Below are 25,834 nucleotides of genomic sequence, written 5' to 3' on the forward strand. Positions count from 1 at the left end.
TGGGTTTATTGGGTCAGTTATTTTATTTAAATGCCAAAAAAAAGAAAAAAAATCCAAACAAAACAAAGCCAACCAGTAAGCCCATGCCACATGTTAGAGTTCTTAAAAAAATATCAGAACAGCCCTTCTATAACTCTGAGAGCCCTGAATTTTATATTATTATTTCATTTCTCTTGCTTCTGTTGTGTTTACTTGGAATTGGGAGGGACCCATATGACTATTATAAGTGGATACTTCTTTTATCTTAGATTAGTAGTATGTAAGTAAGGAAAGGTGGGGCTATGTCTCCTTCTCCACAGTACAAGATAACAGATAGGACAATGGGTGAGGGACCACCAGTGGTCTATGAGCCCTGGTCTCAGAGTAATTGAGAGTGAAAAAGACAAAGTGCATGCACAGTTGTCCTTGTTCCTCATTTCTTGGTGTGTGAATATGCTTTCTGGGCAGACCAAGCTAAGGGGCAGGGAAGAGGATGGGTTGAAGGCAGAGGGTGTTACCTGTGTGCAGAGTTAGTTAAAAAAAATGCAGACTCTTTAGCATATCCGCATCTTTTGCATATGTTCATGTCACGAGGGAGTCAGCGTAGTCACTGGATAGTGACTTGGAAGACTAGATTTCCTAGACATTTTAGCTTCCTGTGCCTCAGTTTTCACATCTAATCAATAAACGAATTGGGACGAATAATACCTGATGTTGCTTTTGCATTAAGATTCTCTAATCAGATACTCATGTTGCAACAGAAGAAAGGGTGGGGGAAAAACTGTAATTGCAATGTATACATGTAAGGATAACCTGACCCCCTGGCTGTACAGTGGGAAAATAAAAAAAAAAAAAAAAAAAAGATTCTCTAATCAGTTGGTTATCTAAAAGTCTTCAAGTAGCTTTCATAATTTTTAAAGGAAATGACATGATTAATAAATTATACAAAATTATGTATTCTCTTGTTATGTTAGGTTTAAGCTGTCCATTTTGTGGAACTAAATACAAGGGTTATTCTGAGACTAAGATCTTATGTTTGACCCTTATAGCCTAGGGTGCCCAGTAATTTGATGCATAAGCAAAGTTACATAACCCTTTTAAATATTTATTATTTGTTTAGAGGATAGGTTACATCCTCTCCTTTGTAGGATAGAAGCACCATATTTATCATCCCATCTAAAGTAATGGCATTATTAAGTAAGAGAAATAATGTTGGTTGTTCTAAATGTACAAGTAAGAATTGCTTATTTAGGCTTGGGATATATCAAATGGGAAAAGTCCTCCTTTATCAAGGTATACTGCCAGTGGAATTTGCCTTTGACCATCCTGGAAATATATTTCACTCTTAAAACTAGCTCATATGGTCTTATCATTAACGAAGAAAATCTCTTCCACTCTTATTTAAAGAAAAAAAAATTTACTAATCTGAGAGGTTAAAAGTATCTTCTCTTGCCTTTAAAATGTATTAGCAAATTTTCACCCTTTTTATTATATTTCACACAAAATAATATGTAACATCTATACAAGGCATAAAGAATTTTTCAATGTCTGTGTACCCCTCCCCCGCCCCCCAGGTTCAGAAACAGAATGTTGAAGCTGCCCGTGTGACCTTCACCAGTTACTTGGTGGTACTCACAGTCATGCATTTTGTGATTATCACTGAACACAAATGATAACTGATAAACTCTTGCTTTCTTAATAGGTTTACTCTAGGTATATTATTACGTATTTTATTGTTTAGTTTTGCATGTTTTAAATGCCATATAAATGGTATTTATTGCCTGTCTAACTTCCATAACTTACTTTTTTCCCCCATGACATTATATTAGTGTTATGCATATCGGTGTATATAATTCATTTTTTAGGGATCAGTATTTTTAAAAAATTATCTCTATGTTTTTCTGTTTGTTTTTTTTTCATTTATTTCTGCTACTTGCATATTTATCCATCAGGGTTCTTGTGTTTTTCTGTGGAGTCAGATCTTTGTATTTTCTCCTGTTGCTTTTATGCTTCATCATCCACATATCAAATGATAATGATAGTAATAATAGCAAATACATACAAACATTACTATGTGCCAGGCACTAGTTTAAGTATTTACTATTTAAATATATTAACTCATTTAATGCTCGTGGAAACTTTATCAAGGAGTACAATATTATGAGAAACTTTATTAAGATTAGGGCTTGAGGCATAGAGGCATTCAGTCATTTGAATCCTGGCAGTCTGGCTCCAGAGACCATGCTCTTCATATTACACTGTTCTGACTCCTTATGTAGTCTTTTCTTTTAGCTACATTTTTTTCCCATTTAACCTTTCAGGGTATTAAAATATTTCTGTGACATTAAAAAAAAAAAAAAAGAATGACCATCATTTGATGTTAAGAGTGGTTCTCCTGTACATACCAGTTGCTTAAAGTCATGCCAGTTTAATTTTCTTCATGGTTAAACCATGACTTCTTTATGTAGATATGGGGTTTTTTCCCCCAATTTTTTGGGATTTATTATTGCTTTTTCTTTTGAATCAAAGAAAAAAGTAATGCCTTCTTCATTATCCTTCAGATTTTTACTTTCTTTTGGCTGTGCCCATGGCATCTGGAAGTTCCATGGCCAAGGATTAAACCCACGCCACAGCAGCAACCCAAGCCACTGCAGTGACAATGCCAGGTCTTAACCCACTGAGCCACAAGGGAACTCTTGAGTTTTTTACTTTTTGTGTATGGTTTGGAATTTATTCCATTGGTTCCATGTGCTAATTTGGACCAGTTTCTTCTTATTTAGACAGTGACATCCTCTTTTAAAAAACATGTGAGTGACCTAATATGAATCACTTAATCTTCCTGCACTTTGGATTTCCCAACTAAGCTGTTTTGTTAAGTGTAATTATCAGACATGTGTAATTGCTAATCAGAACTTCATGTGGGTGTGATATAACCAAGTGTGAAATAACCAAGAGATATATGAGGGAAAATAATTAAATAAAGGGAAGTTCTTGATAGTGGTTGGAAATCACTGACTTCCTCCAACCTCTCAAAGCAAAAAAAGTTTGGATTTGAGAGATAACATCACTTTGTATTCTTACTTTTTTTGTATAGCTGTAATTTTTCCTAAATTGATTAATTTGCTAATTAATTTTTCTCTTATATTCTGTGACTTTATGATGCCTTCAGGTTTTCCCAAGCTCTTAGATATCTCTTTTTTTTTCTCATCTTTTTTTTAGGGCCGCACCTGTGGGATATGGAGGTTCCCAGGCTAGGGGTCCAATCACAGCTGTAGCAGCTGGCCTACACCACAGCCAAAGCAACACAGGATCCGAGCTGTGGCTGCGACCTACACAGCTCTGAGCAAGGTCAGGAATCCAACCTGCATCCTCATGGATACTAGTCGGGTTCGTTAACCACTGAGCCATGACAGGAACTCCTTTTGGATAATCTCTTAATAATACCCCTTACTTAAACATGCTCAGTTTTCTCTCATCTTGAAAAACAAACAAAAAGCCTACTCAACCTGCCATCCTCTGTGACCAAGTGGATTTACAAGTTGTTTATGTCTTTGTTCTTTTTCTGCCATCCATCCAAAAACATGTATTGGAGCCCATGTTACATGTCAGGCACTAACTCATCTAATCTCTGGTGATGCAGTATGAATCAGAGAGACTAGGGAATTTCACTTTTAGTTTAGAACCAGCATGGCTTGGTGTTGGGAAAGAGGAAGAAGACTGCTTGGTGTGGGAGCAAAAGGGAGAATGGTTAGAGTTGAGGTTACAGCACTATGAGGAGTTTAGATATTTTTCTGGGTGATGGAAGTCATTAGGTGGTTTTAGGCTGGCAATGACAAGATCTGATATGTATTTAAAAATAATCATCCTGGCTGCTATATGGAGAATGGATTGTAGGGGACAAATGTGGAAGCAGGTGAACCGGTTAAGATTAGTTCAGTGGTTCAGGTAAGAGTTGATAATAGTTTGGACCAGGGTGCTGGTAGCAGAATTGATGGGTTGCTGATAGATGGATATGGGTCTAATAAAACAAGCAGAACCATCCAAGCTATTGCTCTGAAACTGTTTTGATTGAAGCCACTGCTGGTGTCCATATTGTTAAACCCAATGGATTGAGTTTGGTCCCTATCGCCCTGACTTCAGGGCATTTGATACACTGTCCACTCACTCCTAGAAGTAGTCTTTTCTCTTAGCCTTTAACACTGTTGTTGTAGATACACGATCCTGGATTAAGGTATCTCTGCCTCAGTTTCTTCCCTTGTAGAACGGGGATAGTAGTGTTCCTACCATGTGGGCTATTGGAATCAATAAATGAGGTAACATATGTGAGTTACTTAGCACAACGTCTTCCACAGAGTTAATTCACAGGAAACACAGTAAATGCTAGCCAGCAACATCATCATCACTGTCCTAGTCTCTCATCATTGTTGTTCTGGAACCACACTCTCCTTGACCTCTGCCTTCAGAGGCCACTGCTCCTTCATAATCTTCTTTGCTAGTTCCTTCTTCTCCAGCTCACCTTTAAATGTTGAGGTTCCTCAGGGATGTGACATTTTCTTTTCTCATTTTATGCATTTTCTTAGGCAATCTTATTTTACTCCATGGCCTCAGTCCCGCATGATAGATTAACTCCCCCCAGATTTATCCATAAACCTCGTTCTGTACCTAAACCACAGTCCTGTGTCCACTTGCTTCTTTGGCGTCTCCATGTGGTTGGCTGCATCTTAGGGACCTGAAGGTTAGGGTTAAACATGTTAAAAACTGTTGTTTGTTTTGTTTTGTTTTTTCGTGTGCGTGTGTTTTTTTGCCCAAGCTTAAGCCTCCCACCTTATTTTGTAGCTTAGTGAATGATCTGTCCAGTTGCTTGAGCCAGAATTGGAGTCCTCCTAAATTACTTTCCCTCTCTCATGCCCTCTATTCATCTTTGGCCCAGATTTCTGCAGTAGCTTCCTAATTAGTCTCACTATCTCTGTCCTGGTGCCACATGTATATAGCCATTTTCCACCGTTCAGATATGGTAGTCTTTTAAATTCCAAGATCTGATCATGTTACCCTTTCTCTTTAAGATAAAGTTGCACATTCTAAAATAGCTTCAAGATTTGCTTCTGCCTACCTTGTCAGCCTCGTCATCTCCCCCGTCTGTTCCTCATTTACACCTTCCAGCCGCATTGCTCTTCTTTCACAGTATTCAGTGGACTGCACTCACTCTTAGGGCTCCTGCTCATCTTTTTCATTGTGTGGAATACTTCTTTCCTCATTCTCAATCTGAGCAACACAGTCTTATCCTTTATTCTTAGTGTAAATATTACTACCTGCTGGAAGGCTTTCTATGCCTCCCAAACTAGACTGCTTTCCTCTGTTACATAAGATCTTTCTTCTCTCTTTGCCTCTCTGTGATCCTTGTTGCACTTGCTAATAATACCTTTCTTATTAATATGTAAGACTCATGGTGGCAGGGACCATGGCATCTTATTTCTCACTTTGTCCCCAGCATCTGTTTGTTAAATAGAGTCAGGAATGACTGGGGTTGCCCACTTTGGAAAGTGAGAGGCCTTCTGGCCGAGTTTTGTGTGTGTCTTTCTTTTTAAATTTTTTTGGTCTCTTTGTCTTCTTAGGGCTGTACCTGCAGCATATGGAGGTTCCCAGGCTAGGGGTCCAATTGGAGCTGTAGCTGCTGGCCTATGCCAGAGCCACAGTGGTGCTGGATCCGAGCCACGTCTATGACCTACACCACAGCTCACGGAAATGCCTGATTATTAGCTCACTGAGCAAGGTCAGCGATCGAACCCGCGTCCTCATGGATGCTAGTCAGGTTCTCTAACTGATGAGCCACGACAGGAACTTCTGTGTGTGTGTTTTTCTCAATCTTTCAGTGTCATAAAAGGGAGAAGAGAAGTTTAGGTTTACTTTAACGTTCAGGCTCCGGGGCCTCAGGTGGAGAGGAGGGAAGCAGCATCAGAATTTGAGGTGGCTCTAGCAAGAAGTTGCCATAGTGCTGAAGTTCCTTTTTCCTGATTGAAGTGACCTCAGAATTTCCGGGCGGTGCCCCAAGTATTTCCCAAGTTTGACCGTCTTTTCCAAAAGTCAGCCTTGGCAGCGTTTCCCAAATCCTTGGTACATTAGGCTTGAGCACAGCCACAACACCCCTGCTAAATGTGGCTTCCAATGTCAGAAGTGCTTGTTGCAATTACCTGTTGGATCTAGATATACCCTGTGCTGGTTATCAGGCTCTCCATACCTTCAAATACCTTTGACCTACCTGTTCTCTGGCCTCGGCTCCTCCTATTTAGAATCCCAGATTATTTTTCATTAACTTGCAAGAATGATGTTTGTGCATGAGATGAATTGGGAGTTGGCCTTTTCTTCAACACATCCTCTCTCTACTTTATCTTGCACAAGTTTCTCAAAGTGGCCTTATTTTAGTTTCCAGTGCTGTTGTGGCTTTTCCTTTTTTTAAATATTGTATTTACCATTTCAGTGGAACTGGTGGGAATCTGATTGAGGGAGAACATGAGTGAGTTCTCTTTTAAAAAGATATTTGTGTTACCACTTTTGTCTTTGTGTGCATGTGTGTAATGGGGTGTGCAATTTCTCTTTTTCTTTCTGCTTCTTTTTTTATTTCACTATACCATTTCTTTGTTTTGTAACTTATGAAACTCATTTTTTAGTAGGTGCATTTAAATCATTTTTATTTTATGTTATTGTAGACATATTTGATGACATTCCTTGTCCTGTGGTTTTATCCTCTTTTTATGATCTCGCCCCCCCTTTTCAATCTTTGGTCATATGGTTTTTATGTTTTATTTGCCTTTATATTTCATAGGGATTTGAAAGGGTGACATCATGTTTTAGGTTCTAGGACCTTGAACAAGTGTTTAAAAACATCATTGAGCCTGAACTAATCTAATCATTAAATTTTTTAAAAAAAGTAAGATGCAATAGCATTTGGTGCTTCTCTGTAGGAAGAATTTTGGATTCTTTTATTTTTTCCCTCTCTGCCTGTGTGAACTAAACTGGGACCTGTAGATCTACATGATTATTGCCATATTATTACTTTTGTTTCACTCTTTTAAGGGTTATTTTCGTCTTTTTCATTTAGTTGTGTAATAACGTCTGCATTTAGTGATTATGACTATACCTCCTATACCTTAACATCACGTTCTTAAAGATACTTTGATTTATGTGTCATTTGGCTAGAGTTTATCCACTAGTTGATGTGTTTTTTTTTTTTTTTCCTTTTTTCCTTTTTGGTAGGGGAAAAATATATGCATGCACATTTCCTGAGCCCTCCAGTTATCTGAGGGGATTACAGAGTGTTGTATGACATGGTAACCCTTTCTTGCAAAACAACATTTAAATGAGAAGAGGAATCCAAAAAAATCATACTTGGGAGGCTGTAAAATGCTTGTAGAATAATCTGAATGCAAGTAGTAATGTAATGTGGAATATAAAAAGTTGCTAGCATTCCCTATGGAAGAAGAACCTAGGAACGATGGAATTTACTGGCATTTGGATAACAAATCACTATCAGTCACAAGGTTACCACTGAGAATTCAGTACCTCTAATGTAGATAATTCTCAGGGCCATGATGCAAAATTAGTTTTATGTCTTAGAAGAGTTTTATCTTTGAATAAGAGTGAGTGATATTGGCAATTTTAATTGAATTGCAACAGTATTTTATAACTGCTATTGATGTGTTCAAATTAGAGTGGACCAAAGTTTACCATGTTGAATTCCTGTCATAGTAATACATTTGTCTCATGTATGCATAAAGTTGTATCATTTTATATACCTGAAACAGTTGATCACAAAACTTGAAATTTTTCTTTTTTATCAAAGATAATGATTTTTGACAATCACTAAAATGTAATTGCTGAAATGCATACTGGGGAACTAGGACATTATGCACAGAGATGGGGGAAAACAGAGGGAAGTGACATTTGCGTTCAATTCCATGAAAACATTTATTGAGCCTATATTTCACAGAGGTGAATACTGCTGACTACTCTCAAGGAGTTTATGGGAGATATATATACCTAAAATTCTAACATGCAATAATATATTAATAGAGGTACTGAAGCAGGAAGTAGTATAGAGGGAGAATTTATTTTTGTTTTGTTTTGTTTTGTTTTGTCTTTTAGGTGGTCTTTGTGTGGTCTTTTAGGGCCACACCTGTGGCACAAGGAGGTTCCCAGGCCAGGGGTTGAATTGGAGCTGCAGCCTCCGGCCTAGCCACAGCTACAGCAAGGTGGGATCTGAGCCATGTCTGCGACCTGCATCACAGCTCAAGGCAACGCCGGGTCCTTAACCTACTGAGTGAGGCCAGGGATCGAACCCACATCCTCATGGACACCAGTCGGGTTCGTTAACGACTGAGCCACAATTGGAACTCCTGATTCATTTTTTAAAAGGAAGGGCTGGGGAGAAGGGTGAGAGGAGCAACTGAAAAAAAAAAGTTTCTCAGAGGAAATGATCTCTAAACTGGATCTTGAAGCTTAAAAAGAAAGACTTCATTATATACTGTGGAATATGTGGATGGTATGGTGAGGGTAGAAAAGTGTATGGGAAATAGTAAATAGCTATCATCAAAAGGGAATCCTTTCTTTCTTCCTCCTTCCCTCCCCCTTCCTTCCTCTCTCCCTCCTTTCCTCCCTCCCTTCCTTCCTTGCTTTCTTCCTTCCGTAAATACTTATTGAATGCTTATCAGAGGTCAGGCACTGGTGAGGTACTAGAGATTTAAGTAAAGGACAGGAAGTTAATGGATTGTGTACTTTACCCGGGTGTGTTGGGGACTGAAGTCAAATTAGGAAAAAAACAAATCTGATAGGTCTTGAATTCTAGAACAGATTGGTTGAATTTTGCCCTGTAGATGTTAATAAGCCATGGAAGCCCACAAAGCAGGGTTCCTACATGGTCAGAGCTAGTATACAGCACTTTTGCAGCAGTATGGAGTCTGGAGGCGAGGGGAGTCAGGGTAGAAGCGGGAAAACCAGTAAGAGGCCATTACTTATTCTAGATGAGAGATGAAAAGAAAAGGATGTATTGGAGCAAGATCTTGGACATACAGTTGACAGCATTTGGTGTTGATTTAGTAAGCAAGGTTAAAATAGAAAATGATTGAGGGTAACTCCCAGGTTTGAAGTTTAGTAGTTGTATGGATGAGAGTACTTTTTAACAGGATTAGGAATAAATACAGAATAATAAATTGATGAAGAGTGAAATTAAATTTTGGATATTATAGTTTGTAGTGCACAAGGAATATCTAAAATCTTTTTTTTTTTTAATGGTCCAAACGGTGGCATTTGAAAGTTCCTGGGACAGGGATCGAATCCGAGCTGCCGCTGTTACCTACACCACAGCCGTGGCAGTGCTGGATCCTTAACCCACTGTGCCATAGCAGGAACTCCACTCAACAACTTTCGATAGGCTACATGCCAAACTATTGTGACAAAGAGATTCCAAGTAGAGGGACTGACATAAGTAGAAGTTTTTCTCCCTCATAATAGCCAAAGGTGGGTGATAGCCCAAGTTTGGGTTCGTAAGTAGCTTGCTTCATGACCTTTTAAGTCTGCCTTTCTCATTAAGTAGCTTCCATGCCAGAGTCCAAGTGTGTTGCTGCAGTTTTTGCCATTTCCCAGGAGGAAGAGGAAGTGTAAAGCAAGGGACTTTGTCTTTAAAGGAGATGACATCAAAGATCATACATCATTCCTTTGGCTAGAACTTAGTTTCACATTTTCACAGCTAGCTGCAAAGGAGGCAGAGAAATGTAGCTTTATGTTCAGCTAAAATTTCAGAGGGTTTTATTACTAACAAGAAGGAAGAATGGATTCTAAGGGTCCAGTTAGCATTTTGTAGTCTAATTAGTATCTCTTCACTCTCTACTTTATAAGATGAGGGTCCTGACATTCTTTTTTTTTTTTTTTTTTTTTTTTTTTTTTTTTTTTGTCTTTTTGACATTTCTTGGGCTGCTCCTGCAGCATATGGAGGTTCCCAGGCTAGGGGTCTAATAGGAGCTGTAGCCACCAGCCTACACCAGAGCCACAGCAACGAGGGATCTGAGCCACATCTGCGACCTATACCACAGCTCGCGGCAACGCCAGATTGTTAACCCACTGAGCAAGGCCAGGGATCAAACCCACAACCTCATGGTTCCTAGTTGGATTCGTTAACCACTGCGCCACAACAGGAACTCCAGGTCCTGACATTCTTAACCTTTATTCTGCCTTTCTTTCTTGGTGTTCTTTATATTTTGTTAGATATATACGTTTTCTTTTTGTTTTAAAATATGAAGTTACTAACGTCTACATTTTGTTCTGAAACTACAGCCAAATCTTTGTATACAGGTTATTTCTTAAAGCTGGGGAAAAAAAAGAGAGAGAGTAAAGCTGATATTGGAAGTTCCCATTGTGGCTCAGTGGGTTAGGAGCCCAACTAGTGTCCATGAGGATGTGGGTTCAACCCGTGACTTCTCTCAGTGGTTTGAGGATCCGGCATTGCCACAGGCTATGGTGTGAGCCAAGCATGCGGTTCAGATCTGGCTTTGCTGTGGCTGTGATGTGGGCCAGCAACTGTGGCTCTGATTTGACCCCTAGACTGGGAACTTCCATGTGTTGCAGCTATGGCCCTTAAAAAAAAAAAAATGCTTATATTGTTATACATATTGTTTACTTCCAGGTCAAAAAAGTGAGCCATTACAGTTGGTCCAGGGTCATGATCTCTGGGCCACTGGAGAGGACAAATTTTTTTTTTAGCATCATAGCCAATGAGTTGTTTTTTCTTACATTTATAGATTGACTAAAAGCAGGACACTATAATATGTTAAAAATAATTACAATCTGAACTATAAATCCTAGATGATTCTAATATGAATGCTGGCAGAGTTGGTATGGGTAGGGTAGAAAGGACGTGAAGTGAAGCTAAGATTTTTTTTTTTTTTGTCTTGATGGGGGTGAAAAAAGATCTTAATGTAATTTATTTTTAATTTTCTTGATTAAAAGGAAAAAATTAGGAGTTCCTGCTGTGGCACAGTGGGTTTAGCAGTGTCTCTGAAGTGCTGGGCCACAGGTTTGATCCCCAGCCCAGCACAGGAGGATAAGGTTACAGTGTTGCTGCAGCTGTGGTGTAGGTTGCAACTGCCACTCAGATCTGATCCCTACCCTGGGAATTCCATATGCTGTTGGGTGGCCAAAAGAGAAAAAAAATTAAATTAAAAATAATTGGATTGATAATATTCTGTGTTAGTACACTTTTTAGAATTATTCAATGACTTTATTACATTTGTAGTTTTACAGTGATCATCACAATCCAATTTTATAGGATTTCCATCCCACAACCTCAGCACATCCCCCCTACCCCCCAAACCGTCACCTCCAGAGACCATAAGTTTTTCAAAGTCTGTGAGTCAGTATCTGTTCTGCAAAGAAGTTCAGTCTGACCTTTTTTCAGATTCCACATGTCAGTGGAAGCATTTGATGTTTGCGTCTCATTGTATGGCTGACTTCACTCAGCATGGTAATTTCTAGGTCCATCCATGTTGCTAAAAATGCTGGTATTTTGTTCCTTTTAATGGCTGAGTAATATTCCATTGTGTATATGTACCACATCTTCTGGATCCACTGTCTGTCAATGGACATTTAGGTTGTTTCCATGTCTTGGCTATTGCAACTAGTGCTGCAATGAACATCGGAGTACATGTGTCTTTGTGAGTCATGGTTTTCTCTGGATAGATGCCCAGGAGTGGGATTGCTGGATCAAATGGTAGTTCTATTTTTAGTTTTCTGAGGAATCTCCACACAGTTTTCCACGGTGGTTGCACCAGTTTACAATCCCACCAACAGTGTAATAGGGTTCCTTTTTCTCCACACCCTCTCCAGCACTTATTGTTTGTAGACTTTTTGATGATGGCCCTTCTGGCTGGTGTAAGGTGGTATCTCATAGTGGTTTTGATTTGCATTTCTCTAATAATGAGTGATGTTGAACACCTTTTCATGTGTTTTTTGGTCATCTGTATGTCTTCATTGGAGAATTGTCTGTTCACATCTTCTGCCCATTTTTGGATGGGGTTGTTTGTTTTTTTGGTATTGAGCTGCAGAAGGTGTGTGTTTGTACACTTTGAAAGAGAGTCTCATGTGCTGTTGGAGGGTATGTATATTGTTTAGATCTTTTAGAGGACAATTTGGTAGTTTTTTTCATATCTTAAAGTAAATATATACTTGCCTTAAATATTTCACCTTTAAGACTTTTTTTTTCTTTTTTTTTTTTTTTTTGCTATTTAGGGCTGCACATGTGGCATGTGGAGGTTCCCAGGCTAGGGGTCCAATCAGACCTGTAGCCACTGGCCTACGCCAGAGCCACAGCAACGCGGGATCCGAGCCGCGTCTGCAACCTACACCACAGCTCTCGGCAACGCCGGATCGTTAACCCACTGAGCAAGGGCAGGGATCGAACCTGCAACCTCATGGTTCCTAGTCTGATTCATTTCCACTGCGTCACTACGGGAACTCCCTACATAACAGTTTAAAATTTCAAAGAAGAGGAGTTCCCGTCGTGGCGCAGTGGTTAACGAATCCGACTAGGAACCATGAGGTTGCGGGTTCGGTCCCTGCCCTTGCTTAGTGGGTTAACGATCCGGCGTTGCCGTGAGCTGTGGTGTAGGTTGCAGACGCGGCTCGGATCCCGCGTTGCTGTGGCTCTGGCGTAGGCCGGTGGCTACAGCTCCGATTCAACCCCTAGCCTGGGAACCTCCATATGCCGCGGGAGTGGCCCAAGAAATAGCAACAACAACAACAACAACAAAAAAAAGACAAAAAAAAAAAAAATACTTTAAAATTTCAAAGAAGAAAATGGCAAAAATCTTTGAAATTCCACACTGAAGGACAATTACCGTGCATGTATCCAGATCACTTATTATACATACAAACATGCAGATATGTTTAATTTTCCATAAATGGAAGCATATACACATAATGTGGTTTTTTTTTTCACGGCCACACCTGCAGCATATGGAAGTTCCTGGGCTAGGGGTCAAACACCAGATCTGAGCCACATCTGGGACCTACACCACAGCTTGTGGCAACACCAGATCCTTAGCCCACTGAGCAAGGCCAGAGATAGAACCCACATCCTCACAGAAACAGTGTTGGGTCCTTAACCCACTGAGCCACAGCAGGAACTCCCATTTAGGTCAATTTTTAATTAAACTTTTTTTATTTGACATAATTGTAAGTTCATGTGCAGTTGTGAGAAATACTGCAGAGAGATCTCATGTTGATCAACACTATGTTGATTATCCCAATGGTAACATATTGTAAATCTGTACAATATCACATCCATGATACTGACATCGCCGATAGGAACATTCGCATCTCCTCAAGGATATTGCCCTTATGTAGTCACACACACCTTCCACACTCCATTTCCCGTCTAACCCCTAGCAACTGCTAATGTGTTCCTCATTTCTTAATTTTGTTACTTTAAGAATGTTCCATAAATGGAATCACATAGTATATAAAGTTTTGACATTGGCTTTTTCACTCAGAATAATTTTCTAATAAGAGATTTATTCAGATTGTTGCCTGTATCGATAGTTCATTCCTTTTTATTGCTAGGTAATACTTCACAGTATGGATATAACCATTTGTTTAATCAATCACTTATGGAAGGATGTCTGGATTGTTTCCAGTTTCTTACTATTACAAATAAAGCTGTCACAAACAACAACAAAAAAAATCAGGGCACTATATTTCTAAGATCTGCATCTGGGCAGTGACTTTTTAGATTAGTAGGTGAAGCTGAAGGTGACCTGGTTAGTGCCTGGGGAGCTTTCAGTCACTTTAGAAAATGAAATCTTCATATTTAGTAATTTTATGGTGACCAGCAGCTACTCAGTCAGCTTTGCAGCTGACTGAAACCTTTAGTTCTTGAAGAGTTGGGGCTAATTCTTTAGCTCTAGGTGATCCAGGATGAAATAGCTCTCTCCTAGACTTAATGTCCGAATGTGAGAGAACAGCCATATCTTCTGACCATGGTAAGAATCTCTTTGGAATATTTAGGAATAGAAGGGATGGCTAATGAAAGACCCTGGGCTTTTTAAGGTGGTCTCATTGTCTTTGGCATTGGACTTCTCATCTTTCCAGACCCTGTTGCTTTCCCAAACAAGGACACCAATCTGGGGCATAAGAGTCCCTGCCCTTGAGAATTTTTTTAATGTAGTAGAAGAGAATAAAGTAGGCTCCAGTTCAAATTCTGGCTCCAGTACTGGCCATATGACCTCAAGCAAGTTATTCTCTGAACCTTAGTTTCTGTTGGAACACATAATCCCTAAATCCCAATGGCTTAAACTACTGAAGGTTTATTTCTTGCTTGCATTGCATGTTCATTGTCTGTCAGATGGGAACTCTGCTCCATGTCCCCTACTCTAGGATCGTGGAGCAGCCATCATCTAATTATAGAACATTGCTCATCTCTGTTGGAGAGAGAAAGTTTTGGAGAACCTCATACTAACAGTTAAGTGCTTTGTCTTAGACATGGCACACATTATCATTTCTCTTTACAACTTATTGCCCACAACTAATGACACAGTCTCACCCAAGCCTAGGGGGCCAGGAAGCGCATTTTTACCAAGTCCCTGAAAAATGGAGAGCCAAGAATGGATAGCACTAAAGACTACCACATATGGGAATGCCTATCTCAGGGTTGCTGTGAGGAGTAAGTGATATTAGATACGTATGTATTTAGTCACCTGGTGCAGGAGCTCAAAAATGATTATTAGTAATAATATCATCATAATAAAATGCATACTTGCAAAATATTTGAATAACCATATGACATGGGACTAAAGATTCTTATAAGCTATATAAGGCCATTTCACAATGTATATAAAAGTGACTTGTAAATTAGAACATACCATGCAAATGGAAGTTGATATTATTATTATCTAATAGATATTAGAAGATAGAGCATTAGAGATTGTTTCAGCGTTGGAGATATATTTTCAGTTGTTTCAGTGTTGGAGATATCTTTACAGTTATCTATCAAGAAAAGACGGTTGAAGTTGGAATAGGCAAGATCTGTAAGAGATTAAGCAGTGAGAAATACAGAGAGTACCGAAGGGGTATCTCTGAAGCATAACAACACTTCGGAAATCAGAAGGAAATATCCCAAGATAGAGTGAAGCAATTTCTGGAAAGGGAGGAAGAAAATAATACTGTGTAAGTGTCATAGAAAAGTCAAGTGAAGAAAGTTTTCAGTGGGAAAAATCTGCTGTATAATATGTCACTCAGAGGCATTGAGCTTCAGTTCTGTGAGTTTCGCTGGGAACAAATCGTCAACAGGAAATGTTACTTAAGGAAGGAATCATAGTATTAAGTTAGAAGTGTTCTTCTAGTAACAGTCTTGCCAGAAAGCTGTTATAAACCCCAGACTTACAGACAGGACTTCCAAAGCTCAGGTAAAACTTGTCAAATGAAACTTAACTAGCCAGTGAGGAGGTTAAATTTCTACTCAAATACCAGGAAAGCAAGACTGTATTGTTTAAACACACCCAAATGAAACAGTTGAAAAGACTGAAACATTCTGAAGGCATTTTTTAATTGTACTAAAAACTGATTTGTTTATGTGGGTTTTGCTTTCTTGTTGGCACTTTTTAAATATTAAGGAAAACTTTTTAGATGAAACACACGTGTAATGTAGATGCTATGGACTGTGAAAGCAATGTGTATTTTATTATTTTATTTTATTTTATTTATTTTTTGTCTTTTTAGGGCTGCCCCTGTGGCATATGGAAGTTCCTAGGCTAGGGCTCAAATTGGACCTGTAGCTGCCAGCCTACACCACAGCCACAGCAATGCGGGATCTGAGCTGTGTCTGCGACCTACATCACAGCTCGACCTACGTCACAGCTCGTGGCAACACTGGATACTTAACACTGAGCTAGACCAGGGTTTGAATCCATGTCCTCATGGATCCTCTTTGGGTTCGTTACCACTGAGCCACAACAGGAACTCTCTCAATGTGTATTTTAGAAGAAAAAGAGATTTATGTTCTATATTAGTGGTAGAAGTTTTAATATATTAATGTGAGAATGAATTAATTTCTGTATGTATTTGACTAGATGCTTTGCAAAACAGGAATCCTAAAAAAAGATAGCATTTAATAGAGTTATAATTAACATCAGAAGAATATGCACTTATGTCTATATTCTATTTTAATTATACTGTTGGTGTACCTTCTTAATGGATACAGTGTTAAGCTTGTGTTGTCAATATTAGGTACGATTCTTTATGTCCTTATCTTACTTTTTATGTGAACTGAATAATAAAGAAAATGTAGATGCTGTTACAATGTAGACAAAAGGAATTTTAGCCTAATGTTTTCTCCAAATAGCTGTCTGACTTTCCATAGGTTTCTTTATCTTTGTTTGGCTATTGACAGAATAAGAGATTTGGATCAGTTCATTGTTCCTCCAATTTTTTTTCCACTGAGATACACATGATGGGTGGTATTTCATGAGCACCATCCTCGCATAGTCATACACAGATGATGATTATTGACTGAGGAACAGATGGTCCAAGCTGCACATTCCTGGTGCTAGTTCTACCTCTACCATTTTCTCTCCCACTCAAGAAAACATTTCAGAAAACAAGTGAAGAAAGGTGACATTATTAAAGAGATAGCTCTAAATATAATCCTAGTTGTTTTCTTAAAATCCTTATCCTCAAACTTTAGCACCTAAAGACCGTTTTAAACAAATTACTTATGACACACCTTTCAACTAATATTTTACCTGTTGTTGGGTGATCACTTTATGTTCAAAACCCCAGGTCTTCGCCAATATTTTTTTTAGTTCTAAACTTATTTAATGATACAATTCTCTTATCCTCAAACATTTCCAAAAGTTCTGATTCCTTGGCTATTCTACTAGCAGTATGTGAATATACAGGGTATGGGCTCAGTGAATGTTGTGGGCATTTATCAATAAATTAAGTTTCCTTTTCTGGAGATAACTAATTCACAGTTTGTTTTCTTATCCCTTAGCAGGACGTATAGTTTTGTGGTTTTCTTTTTTTTTTTTTAATGATTTTTATTTTTTCCATCATAGTGTTCTGACAATTTTCTACTGTACAGCAAGGTGATCCAGTCACATAGTTTTGTGATTTTCAAAGAGTGGTGCTGAGAAAATTGTGTTGTAGCATTCTCATTGTTAACTTTCAGAAATCTGCCATAACTATCCTTCTCACTTTGATAAAATAATTCAAAATTTGACATTTGTGCAGTCTAAATGAAGTAGGAAATATACTAATTACCTCTAGAAAGAGTAAGAAATGTAAAGACTAGTGATATTATTTTCTAACCACTTGTTGTTTGCTAAACAACATGGATACATTATAAATGTATTCCTCTGTTCATTGTTCACCTATTCAGGAAATAGTTATTAAACATTTATTGTGCCAACCATGGTGCCAGACCAGCAGTTCTCAAAGTGTTGGACTAAATACCCCTGGAGTCTGAGAGTCTTTCACGGGATTCACAAAGGCAAATCTATTTTCATACTAATGCTTAAGACATTGTTTTCCTTTTTTCACTGTGTTGACATTTGCGTTGATGTTGCAGAGCAAAAGCAAGTGAAGCTGCTGCTATCTTATTATGAAGCAAGGCAGTGGCAATAAACTGTATTAGTAGTCGTTCTATTCTTCACTAATATCCACACGGGGGGAAAGGCCATTTCACTTAAGAATGTCCTTGATGAAGTAGTAAAATTTATATTAATTTTACTAAATCCAGATCTTAGTTAAATGGATATCTTTTTAATATTCTGTGTGAAGAAACAAGAAATACACTTTTATAAAGTGCTTCCACCTATCAAAGTGCAGTGGTTGTTTCTAGGAAGAGCACTCGTGTGATTGTTTGAAACACCATTTCACATGACAGAACGACCAACAGACAACTATGGTTATTTTTAATTTTTTTGTGTGTGTATCTTTTTGCTATTTCTTGGGCCGCTCCCACGGCATATGGAGGTTCCCAGGCTAGGGGTTGAATCGGAGCTGTAGCCACTGGCCTACACCAGAGCCATAGCAACTCAGGATCCTAGCCACGTCTGCGACCTACACCACAGCTCACGACAACGCCAGATCATTAACCCACTGAGCAAGGCCAGGGATCGAACCTGCAACCTCATCGTTCTTAGTCAGATTCATTAACCACTGTGCCACGACGGGAACTCCAACTATGGTTATTTAAACTTGGATACTTGGCAAACATTTTCTCAAAAATGAGCAAAGTGATGCTGTCACTTGAAGGGAGACAATGGACTGTATTTGTTGTGAAAGATGAAATTCAAGCTTTCAAGTTAAAAAATCAAATTTCCGAAAACTTGTACTACTGCTATGAACTTGACAGCTTCTCAACATTAAATACTTATCTGGTGAAATCAGTGGTAATATAAATGAATATGATTTTTGATATTGATAGTAAAACATGTCAGCATATGAAAGATCTGCACAACTGAATGAACCAGTATTTTCTAAACAAACAGTGCATAGTGTTACAAAATCATGCAAGGTTAAAAAGCCATTCAAAATGCAAGATAGACCAATGAATTTTAATGTAATAGTATGAAAAGTTAATTGACAATATGTAGTTTCAGGCTTCCATTGTTGAGTTTTGGGGTAATAACAAAGAAGAATATTTACAATTATCTGAAAAAGTTTATTCCTCCCTTTTCCATCTACTTATCTGAGTGAGGTGAGATTTCATTCATATATATACTTAAACAAAACAACATATCACAACAGATTGAATCCAGAAATGAGAATCCAGCTGCTTTTTGTTAAGCCAGATATTGAGATTCTTCCATTTTATATATATATATATTCATAACTTATATAATATATATACAAGTATATATATAATTTATATATACATATAATATATATATTTATATATATATGGCTAGAATTTCCTGTTGTGGCTCAGCAGGTTAAGAACCCGAAATAGCGTGAGGATGGGGGTTCAACCCCTGGCTTTGCTCAGTGCATTAAGGATCCAGCATTGCTACAAGCTATGGTGTAGGTTGCAGATGCAGCTCAGATCCTGTGTTGCCCTGGCTGTGATATAGGCCAATAGCTGCAGCTCAGATTCAACCCCTAGCCTGGAAACTTCCATATGCTCTAGGTGCAGCTGTAAAAAGATAAGTATATTTGTTTGAGATAATATAGTTATTTTTAAAATAACTATGAAAGAAAGAAAGGACGGAAGGAAGGAAAAAGAGAATTATGGAAAGAAAAGAAACAATAGAATCCTGGATATTCAGAATCCTCAATCTTCCAAACCATTTAGAGGTAACACTTTTTTTTTCCCTTTTTAAGGTCATACCTGCAGCATATGGAAGTTCTTGGGCTAGGGGTCAAGTTGGAGCTGCAGCTGCAGGCCTACACCACTGCCATGGCAATATCAAATCTGAGCCACATCTGTGATGTAAGCCTCAACTTGCAGCCAACACTGGATCCTGAACCCACTGAGCGAGGCCAGGGATTGAATCCACATCAACATGGACACTGTGTCAGGTTCTTAACCCACTGAGCCACAAAGGTAACTCTTATTGTTTCTTACAACAAGTGCAATAAGATCTCTGCTTAACAAAAGGGATGCCTATTCTAGATAATTAAAATATTAGCCTATTGATATTAAGAAGTAAATAATTAAATGATCAGTTCATTCAGCAAACATTAGTTGAGCATAATCTGGGTGCCAGGCAGTGTGCTCATAAGAACAATATTTTCATAGAATTTTTTCATAGGCATTTAGATTAGTGGTTTCCAAATGCTGGTCCATAACGAAGTTTCTTCTTTTCATAATGAAATGAGAACAATAGCAACAATGAAATTTTTTCCACAAAACTTAGATATATTCTGTTCAAAAAAATGTTCTCTTTCTTGAGATTGCTTTCCTAGTTCTTAGTGTTAACATAATCTTTCTTTTCTGATATTATGATGGGATTAGGGTTTGTGGCTTTTTATTTTTATTTTGTCTTTATTTAACAAAATTCAAATTTGTCAACTCTCTGTTGGCCCTTGCAGTTTTCAGGGGACATTTTACTAGCTTGTGAAGATCCACTGATGCAGACATTCTTTTGGCATTTATAGGAAAAGGATTTGACCTTTAGGTTTGATGCTTTAAATCCACTAGCGCAATCAGCTCATTTATTCTGGAGCTAATTATCAACTTTGTGAGTTCCCTGCTTCCCTGTTTATATCATCTCTCTCTGGCAGTTTACTGTTTAACTGCAAGGGGGGAAAAAAGTAAAGGGAAATAAAAATAAACCCAAACCAAAAAACTAACAAACTAACTTTAGTCAAAATTTTGGATGTCAGAATTCTAGGGGTAAAAAAAGATGGGGAAGTGAAAATTTTTGACCAAAACAGGGCGTTTGAATTGTTTTTGCATCTCAAGTCGGGCTGCACTTTCAACTTCCTACCTCTTCACAGAAACTGCTAAGTTCTATGAAGGAACCAACTGGTTTTAATTTAGATTCTTACTTTCAACAGTTGAGATGGCAGAGATAGCAGGGTGGGAAATGGTGATGCAGAACAATCAATTCTGTAGAATCAGTTCTTTACATAGTCATTCTTTCACTCAATAACTGAATGGTTGTTAGGTGCCAGGTACTGGGATACAATGATGAAAAAGACACTTATCTCAGTGCTTAAATGATCAAGAAGAGGGAGACAGAGATGTAAGCAAATCAGTATCCTGAAAATTGTTATGGGGGTGTGAGAGGGGCTGCTTAGTGCCTCACTGGGGACCCAAGTAGGAGAAGTTAGGAATGTTGGGAGTTGAGAGTGGTGAAAGGAGAGTAAGGTACGGAAAAGAAGAAAGATGTGGAGGTGCAAGTGGGAAACAGCAGACCTATTTGGGGGAAATTATGAGTACATCAGGATGGCAGGAGCGTTGGGTGGGGTGGGATGTGGAGATATGGCAAGAGAAAAGGCTGAAGAATTAGGTAGCAGCTTGGTGTAGAATTTTAAATGCCTTATTTAGGAATTTGGACATTATCCAGAGTATTTACCAGAATGTGTTCTGTGGGATGGTGATTGGAAAGAAAGGGGTTTTGTAAGATCAAAACCATCTGAGAGGCAACGCTTGAGACAAAGTTAAACAGGTACATTAAAGCCTTTCAAACTCTTTATATTGGGTAGCATTTCCACTGCTAGATTTGTTTGAAGGGTTATTGCCTATTTCTCAGAACATTGTTTGGGAACCCCAGCAGTATGCAATGGGGAAATCATTAAAAGTTTTAAGCAGAATGTTATAGACAATTGCGTAGTTTTGTTTTGTTTTTGTTTTTGTTTTAGAGCCGCACCAGCGGCATATGGAGATTCCCAGACTAAGCGTCTAATCAGAGCTGCAACTGCCGGCCTGCACCACAGCCACAGCAATGCCAGATCCGAGCCACATCTGTGACCTACACCACAGCTCACGGTAACGCCGGATCCTTAACCCACCGTGTGAGGCCAGGGATCAAACCTGCAACCTCATGGTTCCTAGTCAGATTCGCTTCCACTGAGTCACGACAGGAACTCTGGACAATTATGTAATTTAATTCTATGCTCAACACATAGTGTGATACTGCTCATTAAGTATTGTTCAATGTGTGCTTTTTAACACCAATTAATTTCAAAGTGATGTACTAGATATTCTGGGAGATTAGAAAGCTGTGTAAATTGTGTCTGGCATTTTAAAAAGTATCACATGGGTTATCTATAACTGTTATTTGTGCAGTTATTTGAGTCAAAAGCAATACAAAAGTGAGGAAGCTGAGGATAAACTTGGGGAACTATAGATTTTCTAGGTGGTCTTTGCTCAGTGCTGATTTCTACAGGGTGTTTAATGCTAATTCTTTTCTCGAAGATTTTTACCACTCAGAAGCATAGGCTTACTTTGCCTCTTTTTGGACTAGGGATTGTTTCTGGCTTGGGTCCTCATCCTGGCAGCTCAGGCGGCTCAATGGGAAAAAACCTGCCTGATTGAAACTTAAATTTTTTTGAGGGGGCCTTGCAGGGAGTAGCTATTCATTTCTTTGACCTTCAAAATTAGTATCATATTGAAGCTTTCGTAGATTCAAGTAGACTCAATCCTAGGGATCTTTAGGATATATATCCTAAAAATGTATCCAAGGAGTTTACAGAAAAAAATTGAAGGTGAAAGGGAAAGTGAAGTTGCATGTGATGGAACAGAAAGATTAAATCTAAACTCAGACTTTTTACTTTCTTAAAACCCTCTCTTTTTTTATTTTGTCTGCACCCATGCTATATGGAAGTTCCTGGGCCAAGGGTTGAATCCCAGCCACAGTTGTGGCAACACTGGATCCTTGACCTGCTGCCCCACAGCAGGAACTCCATCTTAATGCTCTACTTTTTTCAGTCAGTGTCAAGAGAGAGAATCATCAAATCATCTTCTTGAGTTAAGTAAATCCTTATTAAATATTTATTATCAGCCACATTGTCTATTAGGAGAGCATAGAATCAGATTATCTCTAGTGGATTGGTAATAACCTCAGGCTTTTCATTTGCCAGTTACGTAGTGGTCAAGAGCATGGGCCCTGGAACTTGGCTTGGATTGAAATCTGTTAAGTCATTCAGTCCAATTAGTTAAGGGCTCTGCTTCTTACCAGCCATAAAATCTTAGACAAATTACCATAAAATCTTAGGTCAGTCACTTAATGTCCCTATGCCTCAGTCTCTACATCTAAAAATGGAAAAAATGATAACATGTACCTCTGAGGATTAAAAGGCCTAATGAATGGGAAGTGCCCAGAATAGTGCCTGCCACATGGCAAGGGTTTCATCACCTGTTATCCTTAGGATATCTTTTTCCTACCATGGAAATCAATCCAAGAGTTGTAAGTTTTCTGGCCTAAATAGGATTCTATGTTTGGAGAATGACCTGCTGACTCTAAATAGGTATAAGTAGATTGGGTGTAAGTAGACTGTTAGAAATTTCTAATATAATTTTAAAATAAAGCAAATGTTTGCACATTTAAGAAGAGCTAATGTTTAGGAGCATATATTATGTGCCAGGAGTTGTTCCAAGTGCCTTTGACTAGTTGAACTTAGTTAATTAATTTCTTTCTTTCTTTTTTTTTGATTTTTAGGGCCATACCTGCAGCATATGGTGGTTCCCAGGCTAGGTAGGAGTCTAATCAGAGGTACAACTGCTGGCCTACGCCACAGCCACAGCAATGCCAGATCCAAGCCATGTCTGTGACCTACACCGCAGCTCACAGCAATGCCGGATCCTTAACCCACTGAGTGAGGCCAGGGATCAAACCCGCAACCTCATGGTTCCTAGTCAGATTCATTTCCGCTGTGCCATGACAGGAGCTTCTAACTGTTACTTTAGAGTTGAGGAAACTGAGGCCATGAGAGGGCAAGCAACTTTGCCAAAGTAACACAACTCCTTAGGGGCAGGGGCAAGTTTCAAACCCAGGCAGTCTGATCTCATAGATTACACACATCCATTGGATGTCCTATCTTTCATCCACATGCATTTTGCATTTTAGATTAGTTTGTCAAAGTATTTTATTTCATTTACTGCAACCATAAACCAAGCGGAAAATGTTAAGTTAAAAATTAAATTCGTTAAATCATTTCAACATAAAACTATTCCTTTTTCTGTTCTAGAGAAGAGTTGCTCCTAGTGTCACATGTTAGAATCATATTAACTATGATCCTTTTGTAAGAGTATAATATTATGAGTTTGATTTCACCAAGGCATTCAGATGCATGTGTTCCATTCTTTAGAACGGTTTTTCACTTTCCATCTCAGCTGCGTATTTTCAGGGTAGCATGTAAGTAATGTTATAAAATGTTACATTATGCATGTAACAATTTTGCAAAATTAGCTGCTTTTTCTGCAAGCATTAAAATAATTAGGAGTATGTCAAATCCTAACCTATGAAATGCATGCTTTGTGAGATTTGGCAATGGAGAACACTGTGACAAATCATACTTTTTGCATTCTTCAGTGTAAAAAGGCTAAATGCTCTAAAGTAGTCACTTTATTACTCTACTTTGTTGGTGCTAATGTAGCTGAGTGCATTTAAAGAAAACTGGGCAAAACTAATTTGCCACTAGATGGAGCCCTGGCTATTTGGGTAGAAATAAATGCACTACAGTTGGAACATTAAATCATGCCGTCTTATCATGCTGGAGGGCCCCTGGTATTTGAGGCCCTCAGCTTTTAATTGTAGAATGCAGCTTTGTTCTTTGCCTGACCTGCAGAGTGACATCACTCCCTTTCTTCCTGTGCGCTGGCTTTGACACAAGCCAGATGGCCTTGGCCATTGGTAGGCGCACAGGCCGCCTGGTACAGCAGTTGATGAAACAGAATAGGAAGACATTTTATGGTCAGCTGCGGGAGCACAATGAGGCTGCAGCTTTGCTAAGTAATTACATTTACCGTGCACACTTTATTCCTCATAGAGAAGGTCACAAGGAAAAAAATACATTTTTATTTATAGTGTTGTGAGGTATAGACCTTTGATCTTTTATTAGTCAGTAGTCTGCTCCAAAGGAATGCTCTCTTTTCTCTGCTCTGCAGTCACTCGTGAAAATGACATGTTTATTTATGTTTAATGGTTCTTTCAGGCTGTGCATTATGATACTTACCTTCCCTCTTCCTCCCTTTTGTCTCCAGTTGGTAACAGAAAAATGTTTTAGTTTTGTAGTGAGTTTAGTTTGGAGAAGTCAGTGTTTAGGCATGTTAGTACAAGCAGATTTCTGTCAGATACACTGCAGAGTGATTTGGTAAAATATATTACTGTTGATTATGTGTTTGTTCTTTGTGGAGGTCAGAAGAGACTAGGAACAGACTTTTATTTGGGGGGAGGCAAGTGGGATGAGGGTCAGGAAATGAATGAGACATTAATTTTATATCCATTTTTGGACATTTAGTGGTTAAGGTCACTTATAAGGCTAATTTTAAATAAAGTATTGGAGGTGAATAATAACCTAGTATTTTCCACCTTCATTTGAAGTTAATCTTTACCAACTGAAAGATTGTCCAAAACTTAAAAAAAAAAAATTCTAACTGAACTTTTCTTTAAAGTTTAACATTTACACAATTTTGAAATTCTTCCACATGATTCATTTCCAAAAGCTTTAAAAAATACTTTTACCATTTTTTAAGGCTGGGATGTGTGGGTTGTTTTCAGATTGATGTAGAAATTATAAGGAATAAGATCAAATGAAAATGCATAGTCGATATGCCTTCTTTAAACTTATCACTGTTTCTAAAGCGAAGCCTCCTAGTTGTCCTTAGGTTATTTGGCTCTTTATTTTTTTAAAACGTGAAACTCTAATAAAAGAAATCTCTTCATCTTACAATATGTTGCAGTCTTCTCCAGGGAGGGAGATGTGCAAATAATTGCTGGAAGAAGGCCGCGTGTTGGGAGGAGAGAGCGTAGCTTCATAGTGAGATAGAAGAAGGTTGTCTAACCCTTCTTTCACTAGCTATTCGCTCTGTGTCCTTGGACCTTTGAGATTTGGCTTCTTCACACATGGATAGGGAGATAAAACCTATCTCCTCAGTTTATTGTAAGAATTAAATGACATAATATCTGTATATTTGGCCCCAGACAGTTCTTGTCACTTTGTACAAACCCAGTAAATGCTAATTCCTTTCAACTGTTTTAAACTTTGTCTCTTTTCTCAACCTCTTGCAAACTGTGTTCACAGATTACACTGCTATTGTATAGTGTGTATTTTATTTTTATTCATAAGATATAAATAAGTTTGGGTTGAAAGGAAACTTACCATCTGAAAAATAGGCATTTGAAATTTATTAGCACTGTGTGCG

The 25,834-nt window shown here is 38.4% G+C and overlaps 1 protein-coding gene and 1 long non-coding RNA gene across 8 annotated transcripts in view; one reads left to right on the forward strand and one right to left on the reverse strand.

Moving 5' to 3' along the window:
- Positions 1 to 25,834, reverse strand: part of LOC146403307 (uncharacterized) — an 897,172-nt gene that overhangs the window by 312,967 nt on the left and 558,371 nt on the right. The gene's annotated exons all lie outside the window — the stretch shown is intronic.
- MSRB3 (methionine sulfoxide reductase B3) overlaps positions 1 to 25,834 on the forward strand; it is a 167,190-nt gene that overhangs the window by 9,981 nt on the left and 131,375 nt on the right. The window lies entirely within an intron of this gene.

This window comes from Sus scrofa, chromosome 5, assembly GCF_054392235.1.
Source record: "Sus scrofa isolate SSC_HxYL_T2T_F1_AM1 chromosome 5, Sscrofa_HxYL_maternal_Yorkshire_Landrace_v2.0, whole genome shotgun sequence".
NCBI lineage: Eukaryota > Metazoa > Chordata > Mammalia > Artiodactyla > Suidae > Sus > Sus scrofa.